Raw genomic sequence first — 16,597 nt, 5'->3', positions numbered from 1 at the left:
GTAGCATTGTGTAATGAACTTGAACCATTGTGTATTTAACTGGAATCACTCTGTATTTAACTCAAATTTTGCTACAATAAGCTCTGTTTTTAACTATGGGTCTTCTGTAACCCTGGTGTTGTTAACCCCGGGACTACATATATAATATGTGTCTATTCCAATGTAAGCACACTGAATTAAATTCAGTATACAAACAAATAAATAAAGTGGGTTTACCATCAGATAAAAGTGAATTCCAGTGAAAGTTATACTCGCATGTTGCAGACTTCTGGCCAATGCTTTTAATGAACCGTTTAGCACTTTTACTTAACGTAGATAACAGAAATACCCATACTGAAAAGAATTAAACAGCAATTGCACAATTTTGAACTATCAGCATATCAAGATAAACTTTCAAGATGTAAGTCTCCTGTTTGCAGAATTGGGAATGCAATTTGCAGGCAACTGGGAGCCTATGTTGCTTCCTGATAGCAATATACTCTATTAGAAATTGAGAAGATAAGCACATTCAAATGAGTAGAGAATGATATCATTATATCCTATTGTATTCCAAAGTCTTGTACTTGTGCAGTAGCAGCAAGGTAACTTGCAGAAATGTATCAAAGTAACAGTCTCAGTACAAGGGCAAGGGTTTAAGCTAGCGTTTTTCAACTTTGGCAACTTTAAGATGGGTGGACTTCAGTTCTCAGATTTCCCCAGCCAGCATAGCTGGGAGTTGAAGTTGCTTAGCATCTTAGTTGCTAAGGTTGAGAAACACTGGTCCAAGCAATAGCCTGAGGCAAACTAACTAGGTCAGAGTCTGAGCTAAGGCCAGGCACTCCAATATCAGGTAGTGCTTAGGTGCCAAACTAGAATAATTCAAAACACAAGGACCAGTTCCCACATTTGACTCCAGTACAGTTCTGCTACAAATTGCATGATGTTTGCTTCAGATTGGAGGACTCACCCAGACTCAGCTGCTAGACCTTGGCAACTAATTATCAGAGGGGCAATTCACAAATTCTTTGAAACTTAGCATTTCTTTGTATGTCAAACCTCTGGCTTTGCTCCTTCAGGCATCTGCACTCTGGGGTCTTCAACCTCCATATCAGAATGGGGGGTCTTTTGTGCTGGTCCCTGTGAAAATGATTGTAGTGTCCTTTCCATGGTGAGTCCAGCCTGTCTGGTTCTTAAGACACCCTTCTGTACTTTTGCAATGACTCACATATGAGGCTTATAACAAACAGTGGTTGGGGCTTAGCACAAAGGGTTCCCATTTTTCACCATTTCCCCCTCAACTTCTGGGCTGTGTCTCATTCTTTCTTTTTAGGTTCCCATTCTCCACTGGATCTGCACCACATGCAGCTCAATTTTCACTGACATCCAGCCTCAATTGCTAAGATCTGAGATCATATTAAAACAACCATTATAATCTCAACTTGTTTTTTTAAGAAGTTATTTGAAGAACTGGAATCTGAAGAATGCTAACCTGATAATGAAATGTTAACTAGCAGTAATGGCAGATGTTTAAACCTTAATCTCGCTCCCTTTAATATACGAATAACTTGTTGGAAGGCACCGGTGTGTGTTGCATTTAGATTCCTTAGAAAAGGACAACAAAGGACTTTCCCCCCCAGCTGGTTCATTTACTTTATGATGAATAAAAAGACTTTCGGATTAAGGCAGATGTTATAGAAATTTGGTCCTTAAACAAAACTGGATTTGGGACAAAAACTGGATTATGTGCTGGAAGTCCTTTAATTTCCTTTATGAGTAAAACTGTGTACATGTAAGTATTCCTTTAATAGGGTTGGTTTGAAATAAGATTAATGGAAAACAGTATGACAAAATAATCTTTCAAACTTCTGCAGGTGATATAATGAAATAAATTGATTCATCCCTTCTGAGTCAGGACCAGAAAAAATTATTCTGTGTGAAACTGATACTTTGTGATACTTGGTCAGGCTTGTCTTACACACATATATAAGTACCCATTCTTAGTGTTGTACTAGATACTCAGTGGCTGCTAGATTAATATGTGAACTGACTGAATTGGGTCCAAAGTGATGTTTTTAGCTGTATTAGTAATCTGCCACTATATTCAGATGTGCCAATTATGGTTTGAAATCAATGGGTAATGCATGCAAACCAGCTGCATTCAGACATTACTTATTTCACAACTAATTTGTAATTCCACGCATGAGAAAGCTTCATTTATGCTTTATAATAATGGGCATACCTCATCAGTCCCATCCGATATATTGAATATGGGGGCTACTTGTTACCAATGAACACAGTGGTTGGATACACACATCACACTAAGCCATAACAGGTTCAGGTTTGGCCTTGCATGTTGTGTGCACCCAGTGGAACTCATGGTTTATTAAATAAGCCATTGTAACAAATGATAGCTTAGTGTGCTTTGTGAACAGCATTTGTTTTCATGTGCCGACTTTAGTATTTGTTCACTGAGGGCTGAAGTACAAATTGCATTCACTTGGGCAGGGCTGATAATGATTTGGACTGCGGTCAGGCCTTTTTACCAATTGGTGCCAGTGTGGTATTCCCTCCCCAGTCCCACCAAAATAAACACCAGCTGCGGACAAGGGATTTTTCTTTACTTTCTTAGAAAAGAAAAGGGTTCAATATCTATTCCATCCTTCTTCTCCTGCTGTTATTTACCAGTGCTTCGCCAACTGATCCAAAGGTACCTGGGTTTGAAATAGTACTGGTGAGAAGGATGTAGGTGTCCTAGTAGACCACAGATTGTGCCTGAGTCAGCAGTGTGCTAATGTAATCTTGGATTGCATCAACAGAGGTATAATGTGATCATGGGAAGTGATCTATGCTGTACTGGTCAGACCGCATCTGCAATACTGCATCTAGTTCTGGTTGCCATGTTATAAGAAGGATGCTGAAACTGGGAAGAGTAGAAAGAAGACTGATGAAAACAGTGAAGGGCTTGGAGGCTAAACCCTATGAAGACAGGTTAAAAGAACTGGGCATGTTTAGCCTAAAGAAAATCAGGCTAAAGGGAGACATGGTAGCAGTCTTCCATACGTGAAGGGCTGTCACAAAGAAGAAGGGGTGGATTTATTCTCCAGTGCACCTGAGATTAAAAGAACCACTGAGCAGAAGCTTTACAGAGGGAGGTCCACATGAAAAATAAGGAAGAATTTCCTGACTGTGAGAGCTATAAAGCAGTGTGTGTCTTGGAGTCATGAGTGCTGCCCCACCAGAGGTTTTGAAGCAGGGGTTGGACAGCCATTTGTCTGGGATGGTCTGAGGATTCCTACTCTGGGCAGGGATTGGACTACAAGACCTCCAAAGTCCCTTCCAGTCTTATGATTCTATGATGCAATTTGTCTTATTAAAAAAGAAAAATCTGTTCATGTAGTTGAACCTTGAGCTAACAACACTCTTCCCTTCTCCCCTCCCCCCACCCCCCAGCTAGGAGAAACTGTTAACATGATAAAGGAATGAATTCATTCATGGTTGTACTTATTTAAGTTATTAATTTTGGTTAATTCTTGCCATACGTAGTAGAAAAATCACGCAGATCTCTAAATCTATCTATATACAAACACACTTCTGTCTAAGCTGTAAAAGCCGGACACTCCAGCAATGCAGGATTTGGCCTGTTCTCGTAAAGTACACATGTGTATCGGGCTACCAGCCCTGAGCTGCAAAAATATGAATGACACTACAGGCAGTCCTTGTGTGTATGTTTGTGTATCTAAAAACATACCCAGGGTCTCAGCTGGGGCCAGACCTGCCCTTCCTGTGTTGATGGGAAAGTTCTGAAAGAGGCTGCAATTCCCATTTGCTCTGATAAAGCAAAGGTTACGGTTTCTTATGAATTTCTACTTACATCCTGGCTCAACGTGGCTTTGAGTGAGTCTGGTAGCAGAACCTGCTTTATTATCGTTGTAGTTTTTTTGGTCCAAAAGGAGCCCATGGAAGTGTGCAAAAGTAATAAAAACCATCTCCCATAAATAAAATAATGAGAATACAACCCTTTGAAATAGAGTTCAGTTGAAAGACAACCAGACTGGTCCTGGGGCAGCTGTTACTGTACATTTTTCTCTCCATCATGAGGCCCTATGGGATTTGAGCAGGATGAATACTGCAGGGGAAAATCTCATGCTGGAGGTGCAGATGCAATAGTGCATCTCATGACTTAGTAATAACAAGGTGGTAGAAAGATGTAGATAGAAAATTCAGGGTTTTCTTGATGTCATCTCTTGGAGCATATCTCCACTGTATCCTTGCATGGTTCCTGTCCCACATGCTGGCTGCACTAAGCCAATTTAAGAAAATTTGGTCTGGATTGGAATGTTTCAGCAGCAACATATTTATTCTGGACAATTTCCCTGCTGTTGTCCCCTCCCAACTTTCCATGCCGGGAAAGCAATTGCCAAGCACTTTCTGTGGGCAGGTCTTACTGGGGATAGATAGAAAGAATTTTCCCAGGTTTAGTTCAGTAACGTCGGTTGGAGCTACTGATTAGTTTATTGGTAGTGCAATGGTTATAACATTTGCCTGCCCTACCAAATATCACCAGTTTGAAACCCAACCAATTTCTATAATTAGTTACTACAATTACTATTTTTCTTTCTCTCAGCTATCTACTTTACTGCTTTTTTAAAAAATAAATTCACTGGTACACCATTTCATCATTTCTCCTGTCACTTGAGGTAGAAATGTTTCATCCCAGATCCCAAACAGTCTTTCATAGTATTTATTTTGGCTAATTGGATGCTGAGTTGAAGAAGAAAAGAAGAGAGAAGAGAAGAAAGATCTAGTACTTCAACAGTGCACTGGTAGACTTATTCAGAAGAAAGCCCAGGAAAAAAATAGTAACTCAGGGAAAGAAAAAAAAAAGTATATATTTTTTGTTTTTTTGTTCTAAAAAACATTTCTAACCAGTGATCCTTTGCACATTAGGCAAATGTTATAATTACTATGCTACTGGAACACCGTTACAAACAGTGCTGCAGCAGAGATTAGAGTGCTTTGTGTGTTTGTGTGTGTGTGTGTGTGTGTGTGTGAGAGAGAGAGAGAGACAGAGAGACAGAGAGAGCTTTGTCCTAGATAAAGGGGTGTTCCTGCTGGTACATGCAGTAGCCAATCCAACTGTATCATTCAGGAATGACAGCTCATTCCATTACAAGCAAGGGAGTGACTAATCATAATTTAATCCATCTTTACCATTAAAAGGTTGCCCTGGAGCTGAAAAGTAGCAAAAGCCCCTTTAGTACCACTTCATTAAATATAGCTAATAACTGAGTCACCTAAACCCTCTGAGAGAAGTCTAGCTTCCAAGTTCTTCTCTTATTATCTTTGGAGATTTATTGCTGAGGTAATGACAAAAAGACATCATTCATTTTGCCTATTAATGCACAGATGATCCTCCAGGGCTGCACAAATCTGAACGACTTCTAGAAGGCAGCAAAGAATTTTCTGCATTTCTTTGCTGACCTCCATTGGACATCTGGACCATTGCAGCCAGATCAGGTAGCTCTAATGTTATTGATTTGTTTCTACACCTGCTCTCTTGAAGGGGTTTATAATGGCATTTTACATGTAATTAATAGAAAATTACCCCATTTCTGTTTAACCATAGCTATTTCATGTCAACCCATAGAAGAAAGATTTAGTCTTCAGAAGGTTTGGATTTCAGCTTAAAGCCAAAGGAAGAGAGATCGTTTCTGAGAATTTGTTTTTATAAGCCCATCATCTTTGAATGTAATGGGGTAATCAGGATAATGTTCAGTTAATCAGTTAGCAATTTAGGTTTCAGGAAGCTGGAAAAAAATGGTAGAAGCCAGGTTAATGAGTTCTCTGCACTTCCTCAGTAGGGGCAACTTTGATCTGTGGGAATCTTACTCTATTTTACTTGAATTTTCTGTTTTTATTATCATTAATTCCAACTACCTTCTATATTTTAGTGATAACTGATTACTTTTAATCCTTCCATATTGGACGGTTGTCTTCTGCTCTGTTGCTTGGTGAGATTCCGTTGGGTTTGAATTGGAGTCTGATGTTTACAGATAAAATCATCGTGCTTCAAATGTTAGGCCAGATGGCACTAAGGAGAAAAAGTAACTTTATAAGCTTCTTATCTTGCCAACAACAACAACAACAACAATTCTTCTCCTTCTTCTTCTTCTTCTTCTTCTTCTTCTTCTTCTTCTTCTTCTTCTTCTTCTTCTTCTTCTTCTTCTTCTTCTTCTTCTTCTTCATCATCATCATCATCATCATCATCTGCATACTGGATAGGCAGAAATAATAATAAAACAAGAAGACACTATGATGATGTTAAATGGGATGGAATAAAGTCCAAAAAAGAAAGATCATGAATATTGGGGACTACAGTACCTTTGGTGCACATATATACTGGATAGTTTTTAAAATTATTTTTTAATCTGAAAGCTACTGAATTACCATTATTGTTTGCATTTGTTTGTAGAAACTGTGCGACTGAGACTAGAGCCTGGCTAAAATGCCTTGCTTTGTTTTGTATGCCAGAGGATGCCTCTAATTTTTACATTTACCTTCTCTTTACCTTCTCATGATGACTGACTTCTATAATTTTCGTGGGTAACAGCATGCTGCAAGGTTTGATAGCATGATGCCACTGATAGCTGTAAGAAAATAATGTGATTTGTGATGTAACCAATTATATAACTAGAAAAGAATTTGTAAGAAAGTGAAGCCTGTTGGAGGAGATGCAGAGATAAAGTTGTATCAGAGGAAGATGTGTAAAGAATACCATTATCTCACTTGAGTACTTTTCAGTAATTTGTCTGCATCAGTTCTGATAACTTAAGGTAAACATGGCCCTTTAAAGCATATCTGGCTATCTTGATTGCAAATATTTGAGGAAAGAAGAGAAATTCCTAATTGCACTCATTCCTTTTCCACCATTCACTCTTCCATTCTTCATCCTTCAAACTTTCATAAACCGTATCTTTCTTCCCATGTCTTCCACTCCAGCTGGTTGTTGTGAACAAATGCTTTGACCTAAGGCAAGCCTAGAAATTGCAGGAGAGAAGAGGCTAAGCAGCTATTCTTGCAAAACGTTTCATCTAAGCAAGAAGAACAAGGCTCTGTATAATATATTCAGAACAACCACAGGTCTCCTGCGTTGTAGGTAATAAGGATGTTTGCTATGGAGTTTAGTGATTATAGAAAGCCAAGAATCAATTTAAAATATCAAACGTCCACCACAAAGATGTATGTATCACAGTGTTTTAGAAGCAACACAATAAACCTATTCTGCCTTGAATAATTCATCACAAAAGGCTTGCTTCTTTTTCAAGCCAATGCAATCTTCAAAATACAGTTCACTCCCCCACCCCCAAAGTGGCACTCTCTGCTGTAGCCCTTCAACGCTTTTGTATATAGAAAGCTGCTTCCATTATAAGTTTGGTTGTTGGCCAACTCAGACAATTGTCTTTTATTCTGCTACCTAATCCCTCTGAAAGTGGCCTTTGGGGATAGTGCTTCATTATCGCAACGCTTTCCCTTTCTATTTTCCACTGAGCCAAGTCTCTCCACTTATCTAGCTAGCAGGGAAATTCTGGAGACAATCCTTACTTAGTTCAGCTTTACTTGGAAGTGGGGGCAGGAGTAGAGGAAGGAATAGGTAACGGAACACTGAAGAATTTTTGGAATATCTGAACATGTACAAATATACCAATTGAGTGCAACGGAGACACAGCGTAACACTTGCCATATCCAAGTTCCTGGGAAAAGAACATGCATCCCAAAAGTTCAAAGTTGGTTCTTTCCTCTCTCCTGGTCAAAATATTTTGGAAACAAATACACCTGCTTCTTTTGTACATAAATACCTAGCTGGAGGTCTGGAGATAAAGTTACTTTCCACCTGTAGCCTTTCTTGGTCATTTGCTTTATTTTCCTGAAAATACATATTGATCAGTTCTTTTCTCACTAACAAAAGTTTCCATGCAGTTTAAACATACAGGTAGTCTTCACTCAATGACCACAATTGGGACTGGCAATTCTGTCGCTAAGCGATGTGGTTGTTAAGCAGAACATCATGTGACCACGCCTGACTTACAATGTCAGTTCTGCTGTGGTTGTTAAACAAATCACCTGCAGTCGTTAAGTGTGACATCATGTGACTGTGACTTGCTACTTCCTGCCAGCTTCCCCATTGACCCTGCTTGTCAGAAGCTGGCTGTGAAGTGTGCACATGATAATCACGTAACTGCTGGATGCTGTGACTGTCATAAATGTGCACCAGTAGCAAAGTGCCTGAATTGCAATCACATGACCGTGGGGATCCTGCGATGGTCATAACTTCAAGGACCAGTCATAAAGCTACTTTTTCAGAGCTGTCGTAAGTTGGAATGGTTGTTAAACAGGGCAGTTGTTAAGGACTACCTATAATTAACCTCTGCTTTTCCAAACCTTGAAACTTGCATAATATGTCATTATAACTTAGAGAATCAGCTAGAATTAGGGCAGCAAAATAGATTCAGGTTCCTTGAGCAATAGATCTAAAACTTATTAATCAGTTTTTGTACTGGATATTTGAGGTGGTGGTAGGGAGTGTCAGACCAGAGATATATTCCAAAGCCTACTCAGTTTTGCCAGCAGTCTTTCTGCAGAAGAAAGGAATCAAGGCAAGTATAGAGATATGATTTCTATTGACTGCAGGGAGGTCTGGAAACCTACCAATTTTAGTTACTTTTATGCTGTCTGTAGCAGCATAAAAATTGTATGGCAATCTTTAAAGCTTATGTAGTTTTTGGTCTGCTTTATAAATCATCTTTGTCAGAACGTATCTTTTTTGTAATATCTTCTACTGACATACAGAGATAAAAATAAATGGGCTGGGTGGGAAAGATTGGGTCACAGTACTACCATCCTGAGACATAACTGTAAAAGCTCTGATTCAGTTGTGCCCACAGGGAACAGCAAGTGTGCCAATCAGCTATTTAGCACTGAAGAGTTCATCAGCCTCATACCTGGTTTTGCACTGGAAAAAACCCACTGGTGGCCGAACCAGGGAAAGGGAGCTAGGGTTTGTATGCACGAACAGTTTGTGCATGAAGCTTGCTCTGGGGACCTATGCTCCTGAATCAGGGTGTGCGTTGCTGGGAGAGACCCCTAGGGTCAGATGACTTTCTTTGTAGCCTGAGTTATATGTAAGAAGAGATACTTTCTATGAATGCTTTCAGCAATGGCAGAACCCCACAAAGCTACTTAACACTTCCTTGGAATTCAGGTCACACTAAATCAAAGGCGTCTCACCTGAATTGCCACAGCCACTTGCAGCTCTCAGAAACTTTGGCTATAGTTCTAGGAGAAAAAAGACCTCCTTCATGTAAGGTTTCATTGCTTCGACTTCAAGGACACACCCGTGCAGTTGTCTTGGCAATGCTATAGAAATGGTTTGCCATGGCCTTCTGGGGTGTTTTTCAGTTTCTCTGTCTAGCCCACATTTGTGGGATTCCCTGCTCGTCTTCCATCCAAGTACTAACCAGACTTGAAGCTGTTTAGGAAAAATTTAAATACATTAACTCATTTAACTAGTACAACTCTTTAATGAAATGTAAATTACATTAAATCAAATCTAGTTTTTCTCAGGGGCCACAGACTTCATTATCCTGGCCATGCCCACTTTTTGGAGTGTGGCCCCTGGGATGTTGCTTTAAAGCCAAGGCTATCTTTTGCCTAAAAACAGTTATATACTACTGCCATAAACCCAAGGTTTACAATCCAAGCATGGCTGGATTCATGCAACATGCAATGCCGAAACCATGCAAATCTGCTCATGACTTAGTGTAATTTATGAACCGTGGTAAGCAGTTCAGATGTTCAGCTTCAAGCTATCTAAAATGCAGTGATTAAATGAAAAGTACATATGCTTGTTATTGTTAAGTTCGGTTCAGTTAAACTCAGGCTATAATAATGGCATTGTGCTGAAACTCTTCTCAACAAATGGCAGGACAGAACTTTAAAGCAAAGCAGTAATTTGTATACTTGCTTGGACTGAATTTGTCAACTAAATAAATAACTGTCAAATAAATATATAATGATGATTTTCTTCTGTCCTTCTGAGAATTTTTTTTTTTGTACAAGCCAAAAAGATCTAACAGAAAATATAACGGCTGAATCAGTTCAGCCACCTTGCCAGTAAATGGCATGCTATTTATTTAAGTTGGCAAACTTGTTAAGGAGGATACCATCTGGGAGAGATTTATTTTCCCTAAGTAAAAGCAACTGGAGGAAAACTTAAGAAATTTTAAAAGACCATATAATCCTGTTGAAAAAGAAGGGAGGAAGAAAAACATTAAAAAATAACTTTTTCTTGGAAGAATCCAAATTAGGTTTCCAGCTCAGAACAAGATTTATACAGTGATGCATCTCAATGTAAAATAGTGAACTTTCATGCAGCAAGAGAGGAAAAATTCAAAAATGTGTGCGAGAACCCCAAGCTGTTTAGTTTGCCACATAATGGCTGACTCTCCTCTCCATCTGATTTTTGATAAGTGATCAACATCTTTTAATTCAGAGATCTCTGAAAGGGGAAAATAATTAACTTGACAGTTCAGACATGTCCACAGTCCATTTGTCAAGAATGCAAAGATAGAAAATGAGGGTGAGGCTCATATAGCTAGGTCCTTAATACTTTCCACTGTATTGCTTTAGAACTTCATTCAGTTTGGTTTCAGACTACGAAATATGATTTGTTGGTATACCATGTTTTGAAACTTTGGGGTCATTATTACAGAATTATAAATATTTAATAAACACTTAATGTGAATCAGGTTGGAATTTCTCTTATTGCTGAAACATTAATTTCTGAAAAAGAGTTGGGCGTATCAACCCAGGATTCTGCCTGTGCTCCAGTGTAAAGTCCTGAATGTACAACAGAACCTTCATTCATTGCATTCAAAGGAAGCACCAGGATGTGCATATGTGAATGAACGACTTCTGCAACAAGGAAGGGAATGCCCATATGCTAGCAGTTGTATATATAGCTGAATGTTCCATGTGGAACCAATAATTTGGAGAAGTGATGATTCTTTTGTATAATATTTGGAAAGCTGAGCTAACATTCTGGATTAAAGTATTGCCACTACATTAAATAATACTTAAAGATTTTCTTTCTGTCTATGAATGTTTATCATATTAGAACTAGACTTTGGTTCATAGCACTGTATGTAAAGAGAAGAACTGGTGATGAAAAGGGACGATTCTTTCTTTATTTTTAGAAAGTGATGATATTTGATAAAACTATCTAACTTGAAGGCAGATTTCAAATAAGTACTATGCTTAAATTAAATGACTTTTTAAAAAAGGGATTAATGGTTTCATCAAGTAAATCGAGTAAAAATTGCTAACCAGAAAGTTATTTTTTTTTCTTCAGAAATGAAAGGAGCTCTTTTATCACAGCTGAGTATACAAACGAGTAGAAGCATACTAAAGTTGTAGAACAGTAGTAATTTCTCTTACTAAAGATGTGATCTACTTTCTAGGTCATTCTTTTAAAGTTTGAATCAACTTTGTGGATTCTAATTATGTGAAACTGCAGCTGGGTTTTTATTAGAGGTTAAGGCTATATATCAGTGCAGGAGAGCTGAAAGGCAGAGTCTCAGGGATAATGGATGCCTTCAGGTGATTGGAAAAAATGGTGGTGTAACAGGATGGGCCTTATGAAGTGGAGAAATGGTTAAAGTCAGCTGAGAAATGACTATCTGGAAAGAGGCAAAAATATCATGCAATGGTCTTCTAATGATCTCTTACACCCTTGAAAGCTTCATTCAAAACTTATGTTAGGAGAATTTTATCTCATTGGATGAAAATATTTCACCAGATCCATCCATCTATTTTTAAGATTGCTAACAGAGTTTCTTGGAATAGAAGAATCATTGGTGCTCCCAGATTAGGGGAAAAACAGGCAATTTTCTGTTTTATGAGAGTATATCTGTGAACTGATTTTTGCTGCACCAGCCCTGTCAATGCAACATATTCAGTTTGATGCAGTTTTATAAAGGAATTATAGATATCACTAATTGGACAGCAGGGTCTCAGGTTCAATCCAGCAAGGTTCAGCTAGAACTAGTGCACAAGTATATATAAATGAATGATTTTCAAAGTGTGTTTATGTCCAATTGCCTCAACAGCTACCGATCAAGAAATTAAATGTATAGCTTTTCTGAAATTGTATCACTTTAGAATGCAAGCAGGAGATTGAATATTTGAATATATTCCTCCATATCAAAAACTCCCTGTCTCTAGAAAGTTAATATGTTAGGGAGTAGGATGATTTCACCATCTCCCAGGCATGCTACCTTATGGTCAGTAGATATATTTAGCCTGTCCTGGAAGGACTATATTTTCTGAAGTTTCTCTGAGCCTGCCCTTCAAAAGCTAGCCAATAGCTTGCCTTCTCTCTGCACTAAGCACACTGAATCTGGCATCTATATTTTAGTAGAACTATGTATACAGACACATGCAATACTGTATTCATGATAGGCATTGGAACTGCTAGCTGAAGTTTGAGGTGATACCAGGTGCCTTGTTAAGAAGAATTGTGGTCCTCCTTGATGAGAATTCCAGATCTTCTATGGTGCAAAGTCCCTCATGGAGTGAATCTAAACTGTTTCACACAGCCTAATTAGTATAATGTGTGTAATATTATTGCTAAGAGAATGAACTGGAGTCCTTTTTCAAATCTCAGGTCTTCTTCAGTCATGAATGCAGTATTTATTATTAAAATATGACTAATCTGACTTTCAAATAAAGATTTCTAAGGCTGCTATCCTATATGGAATCCCACTGAATACAGTGGAACTTATTTCTAGGTAATCTTGTGCTAAACTATAAATAAAATATTTTTTCTTTAAAATATTTAAAATAACAATATTCAATGAATTCTAGTTATTACTGTATTGTCATAAATATATTATCTTAATTCATAAAATAGGCTGCTTTGGGCTTACTGAGGAAAGATGGGATAAAAGAATCAGTGGTGATGCTAATTAGAGTAGAAGAAACATCAGTCCAGAAGATGTTGGCTTTTTATTTGATATTGATGGTTCTTCCATTCACATACAGATGTGGACTTGCCTATGCTGTATGTATGTGAATGGATAGAGACAAAGAAAGAAGGACTTTTTGAGAGTGTCACGGTGCAATTTGCAGTTTTATGCACTGTGTTTTAACAAAGTGAGAAATATCTACTTCTATCTTTGACTGGATATCAACTTGACTATTCTTCAGGCATTTACTGTATGCATAGGGCCAAGTCCCCAGGAGCAGCTTCTTTAAATCTAACCAGTGAAGGAAGCCTCTTTCTCTAAATGATGGGTCTGCCATCCATGTGCAATTTTTGAGCATTATATCCTTGTTGCTAGCAGTCCCCCAGCTTCCAATTTCACTGTCTTTTCTGGAACAAATTGACTCCTTGAGGAAATGTATCAAGAAGATGATCAGTAGAAAATACAATTGTATATGAATGAAGAGGCAAATATTCACATTCCTCTGAAGCAAGTTATAGTGGGAAATAGAAGGGAAGATATAAACTTTCCCTGCATCCTTGATAACAGCTGTCATCTCCAATGTTGGCTTGCAGATTGTATTAAGAATACTTCTAGCCTGGCTCTTAAAAGGCTGCACACAGTTGTACAAAACTTTTGTAAGCATTTGACACTTGTTAACTTCATTTCTTTGGGAGGTTATGAGAAACGGTAACTTAGAATTCAGTGTTCAAATATTAGCAATTTGATTCTGATTTCTCTGATAATTTTATACATGTGGTTTCATTTCACCACTTTTTAGAGAATGAAATTCCCCCCTCCTAGCTATATTTAGCTTGTAGGCTGTGGGTGTCTATTGGGGAAGGGGTTGGTTGTCAACATTTGCAAGACTGCAGGCACAGAATTGCAATACAAGCCCCACCTCTTTTGTACATGTGTGTAATAATGACACATACAGTATACAAAAGAGGAGGGGTTGGATTACTGTCCATCATCTTGCAGACTTTGCTACCTCTGTCTGTCAGCCCAACAAGTAAGACCAGACTAAGAAACCAATACTATGTAGGTCAGGACTTCTTTTATTGCAATAACAGAATATGGGAGTGCTTTTCTCTCCCTCCCATTATCTTTGTGTAAACTATGGAGGGGCTTGTCTGAGATGATTTTTCAAGTTACTTTCTTGGCCTGGGCTTAAACCCCTTTTATCTGACTCTTGCCTCGGTAGTGGCTCTTCCTCCTATCCTTCAAGGCCATTCCCTCTTTCCTCTACATCACCCCAGACATTACTGTATTAGGCATACAATAATGAGGAGTCATTTTCTCATCTAAAGGAAAGTAAAGCTAGTAGCTGTTGATTTAGATATGGTGCAAACCATACATATGCCAGAAATGACTGGTATTGGCAGTGCTGGCTCAAGGGTATATGGTGTCCCTAGGCCACGTTGACTAATGGTGCCACCTCCCACAAATGTGGAGTTTTGTATTTTTAGAATGATTTATTTAACATCTGCTCTTTGTGATGTGGCCTCGGCAACTACAGCTTGGTCCCCACTGCCCTGGAACAGAGCTGTCAACTATAGTTAATCGAAAATTGCTAAGCCTCAATACAAATGTACCTACAATCCTGTATGAACAATCTGAAAGTTTGATTCTTTAAAGGTAGGTGCAATGTAAACAATTTTTCTTGTGGAATTTGTTCTTGGAAAGAGGGGTGGCACTGGCGCCCCCTAAGCTTTGGCATCCTAGGCCAGTGCCCACTCAGCCTTAGCCTAAAGCCAGTCCTGGGTATTGCAATTCACTTTCAGACATATATAGCACAACCTTAAACATACCTGTTTAGAATTAGCCTCCCTGCCTTTAATGGAGCTGCAGCCTTTAAAAAAAGATCCTTAGTTTTGGAGAAGATATAATTCCAGCAACAACCAGGAGTATTATCCATGCTTGCCAGATACACGCTGAATTTACTAGAATGGTAAAAATGTAGATCGAAAGAAATAAGGTATTCCATACCCAAACAGCCTTAACAGATTACCTCATGCCATTTTTTTTTACTTTAGGGAAAATTATTTTCCAACTCCAGATGTGCACAAAAGGAGACAAAGTCTGCCAAGCTTTCCCACACACTAGTTCAAACTGTCCCAAATACCTTTTCCAGCTGTAGCCTTTTCCATTGCTTGGCGGAAAAGGGGAAAGCCTAACATCTCTGGGGTCAATATTCTGCACTTTATTTTTTAGGCTTGTCTTTAGCTTAATTGTTTTTGCCTCAGTTCAGATTGGGTACGACGCTTAATTCTTATCATTCCTTCCTTTGAAAAGGTCGGATAACTTTGAGAAAATACCTGATATATTCTCACCCACCTTTTTAGCCTGGGCTCTTTCGTTAATGTGTTTACAGGCTCCTCAAATCTGCATTTGCTGCCCGGTCCTGTTTATGGGCTTCTGGGTGTTGTTTGGAGGGCCCCTCGAAGAAACAGGAGGCCGAGCGTAGAGATCTTCTGCTACAGGACTGTAAAAAAAAAATGAACATAAATGAGTACAAGTTAAGAAAGTTTAGCTGTGTCAATGTATTTCAGAATGTTGTGAATTTGTGAATACAAATACTAGTTTTAGCTACGTTCCCTGTTTTTTTAACTCATGCCTTTAATTTCTTGTGCTCGCTGCTGCTTAACATTCCCTGCACTCTACATAATATTGCTTAGCACAAAAGAGCATAGCTTAAGGGCTGTGTTTCTCTCTCTCTCTCTCAACTGCCTTTCCACTTGTCTTCACTTGCACCTCATACAGCCAAATCTGCCTTTCAGAGATAAGAGGTGCAGCTATAATATAACAGAGGACTTCAGTTATCTTGGTATCTGCTGGAAGTCAAACTTTGATGAGCTATGTTCTAAAGTTCACCAAGGAAATTGCCACATTGATAAAGAATGCCAACTTTATTTATTTATTTATTATTGGTTGGTTGATTGGTTGGTTGATTAGATTTATACCCTGCCTTTTCTCCAGGAGCTCAAGGTGGGATCTCTTTTATTCCCCCGAAGAGCAACTGTGTGATGTGGGCTGGCCAGAGGGAGAGTAAGTAGCCCCAAGTCACCCTCTTGAGTGTCCATGGCTGAGGATGGACTTGAACCAGAGTCTTCCAAATCCTTGGTTAATACTTTAACCGCTATACTGAGAAATGTCTGCAGAGTCCAATGCTTTCAGCAGAATGACGAGTGCCACAATGTTGTCGTGCAAACTTTGACCCTTGGGTATGTGATGTCACAATACATGTACAAAAGGGGCAGAACTTACAATGCAATGCTTGTTTGATCATTTGTTCTCCCTTGGCCCTGCTGAATGCCTCTGAGCATACCACTATTATTATTATTGTTTAATTTATTATTTATTTAAAAGATTTATATGGCTGCTTATCTTAAACAACTTTGGGCAGCTCACACGTCTCTAGTATTTTATAGTTTGTGTGTGTGTGTGTGTGTGTGTGTGTGTTAGAAGCGTCTTCCAGCAGCCTTTTGGGGTTCCCCAGAGCTCTAGGGTGAAAATTAGGAATAAAATGCAATGTTGTTAGAGTAAAAGGACTAATCACATCTATATGGGGATGGTCT

At 38.7% G+C, this 16,597-nt stretch overlaps 1 long non-coding RNA gene across 2 annotated transcripts; it reads right to left on the bottom strand.

Annotated features, from left to right (window-relative positions):
- Window positions 1–4,911: 4,911 nt before the first annotated feature.
- On the bottom strand, window positions 4,912–15,729 carry LOC148217095 (uncharacterized). Of its 2 annotated transcripts, none has more exons than XR_015797975.1 (4): window positions 15,637–15,729; window positions 15,357–15,504; window positions 9,265–9,505; window positions 4,912–6,253 (listed from the first exon to the last, which is right to left on the bottom strand). It is a non-coding gene; the product is annotated as an uncharacterized LOC148217095 (long non-coding RNA). The 2 variants fall into 2 exon arrangements; XR_015797977.1 differs by lacking the exon at window positions 4,912–6,253 and adding an exon at window positions 6,395–6,626.
- Between the last annotated feature and the right edge of the window lie 868 nt (window positions 15,730–16,597).

Source organism: Python bivittatus, unplaced genomic scaffold (assembly GCF_059951505.1).
Source record: "Python bivittatus isolate LINGU-HERP-01145 unplaced genomic scaffold, Pbiv_v1 ctg000020_np1212, whole genome shotgun sequence".
Taxonomy (NCBI): Eukaryota; Metazoa; Chordata; class Lepidosauria; order Squamata; family Pythonidae; genus Python; species Python bivittatus.
This window is presented reverse-complemented; position numbering and strand designations above follow the sequence as displayed.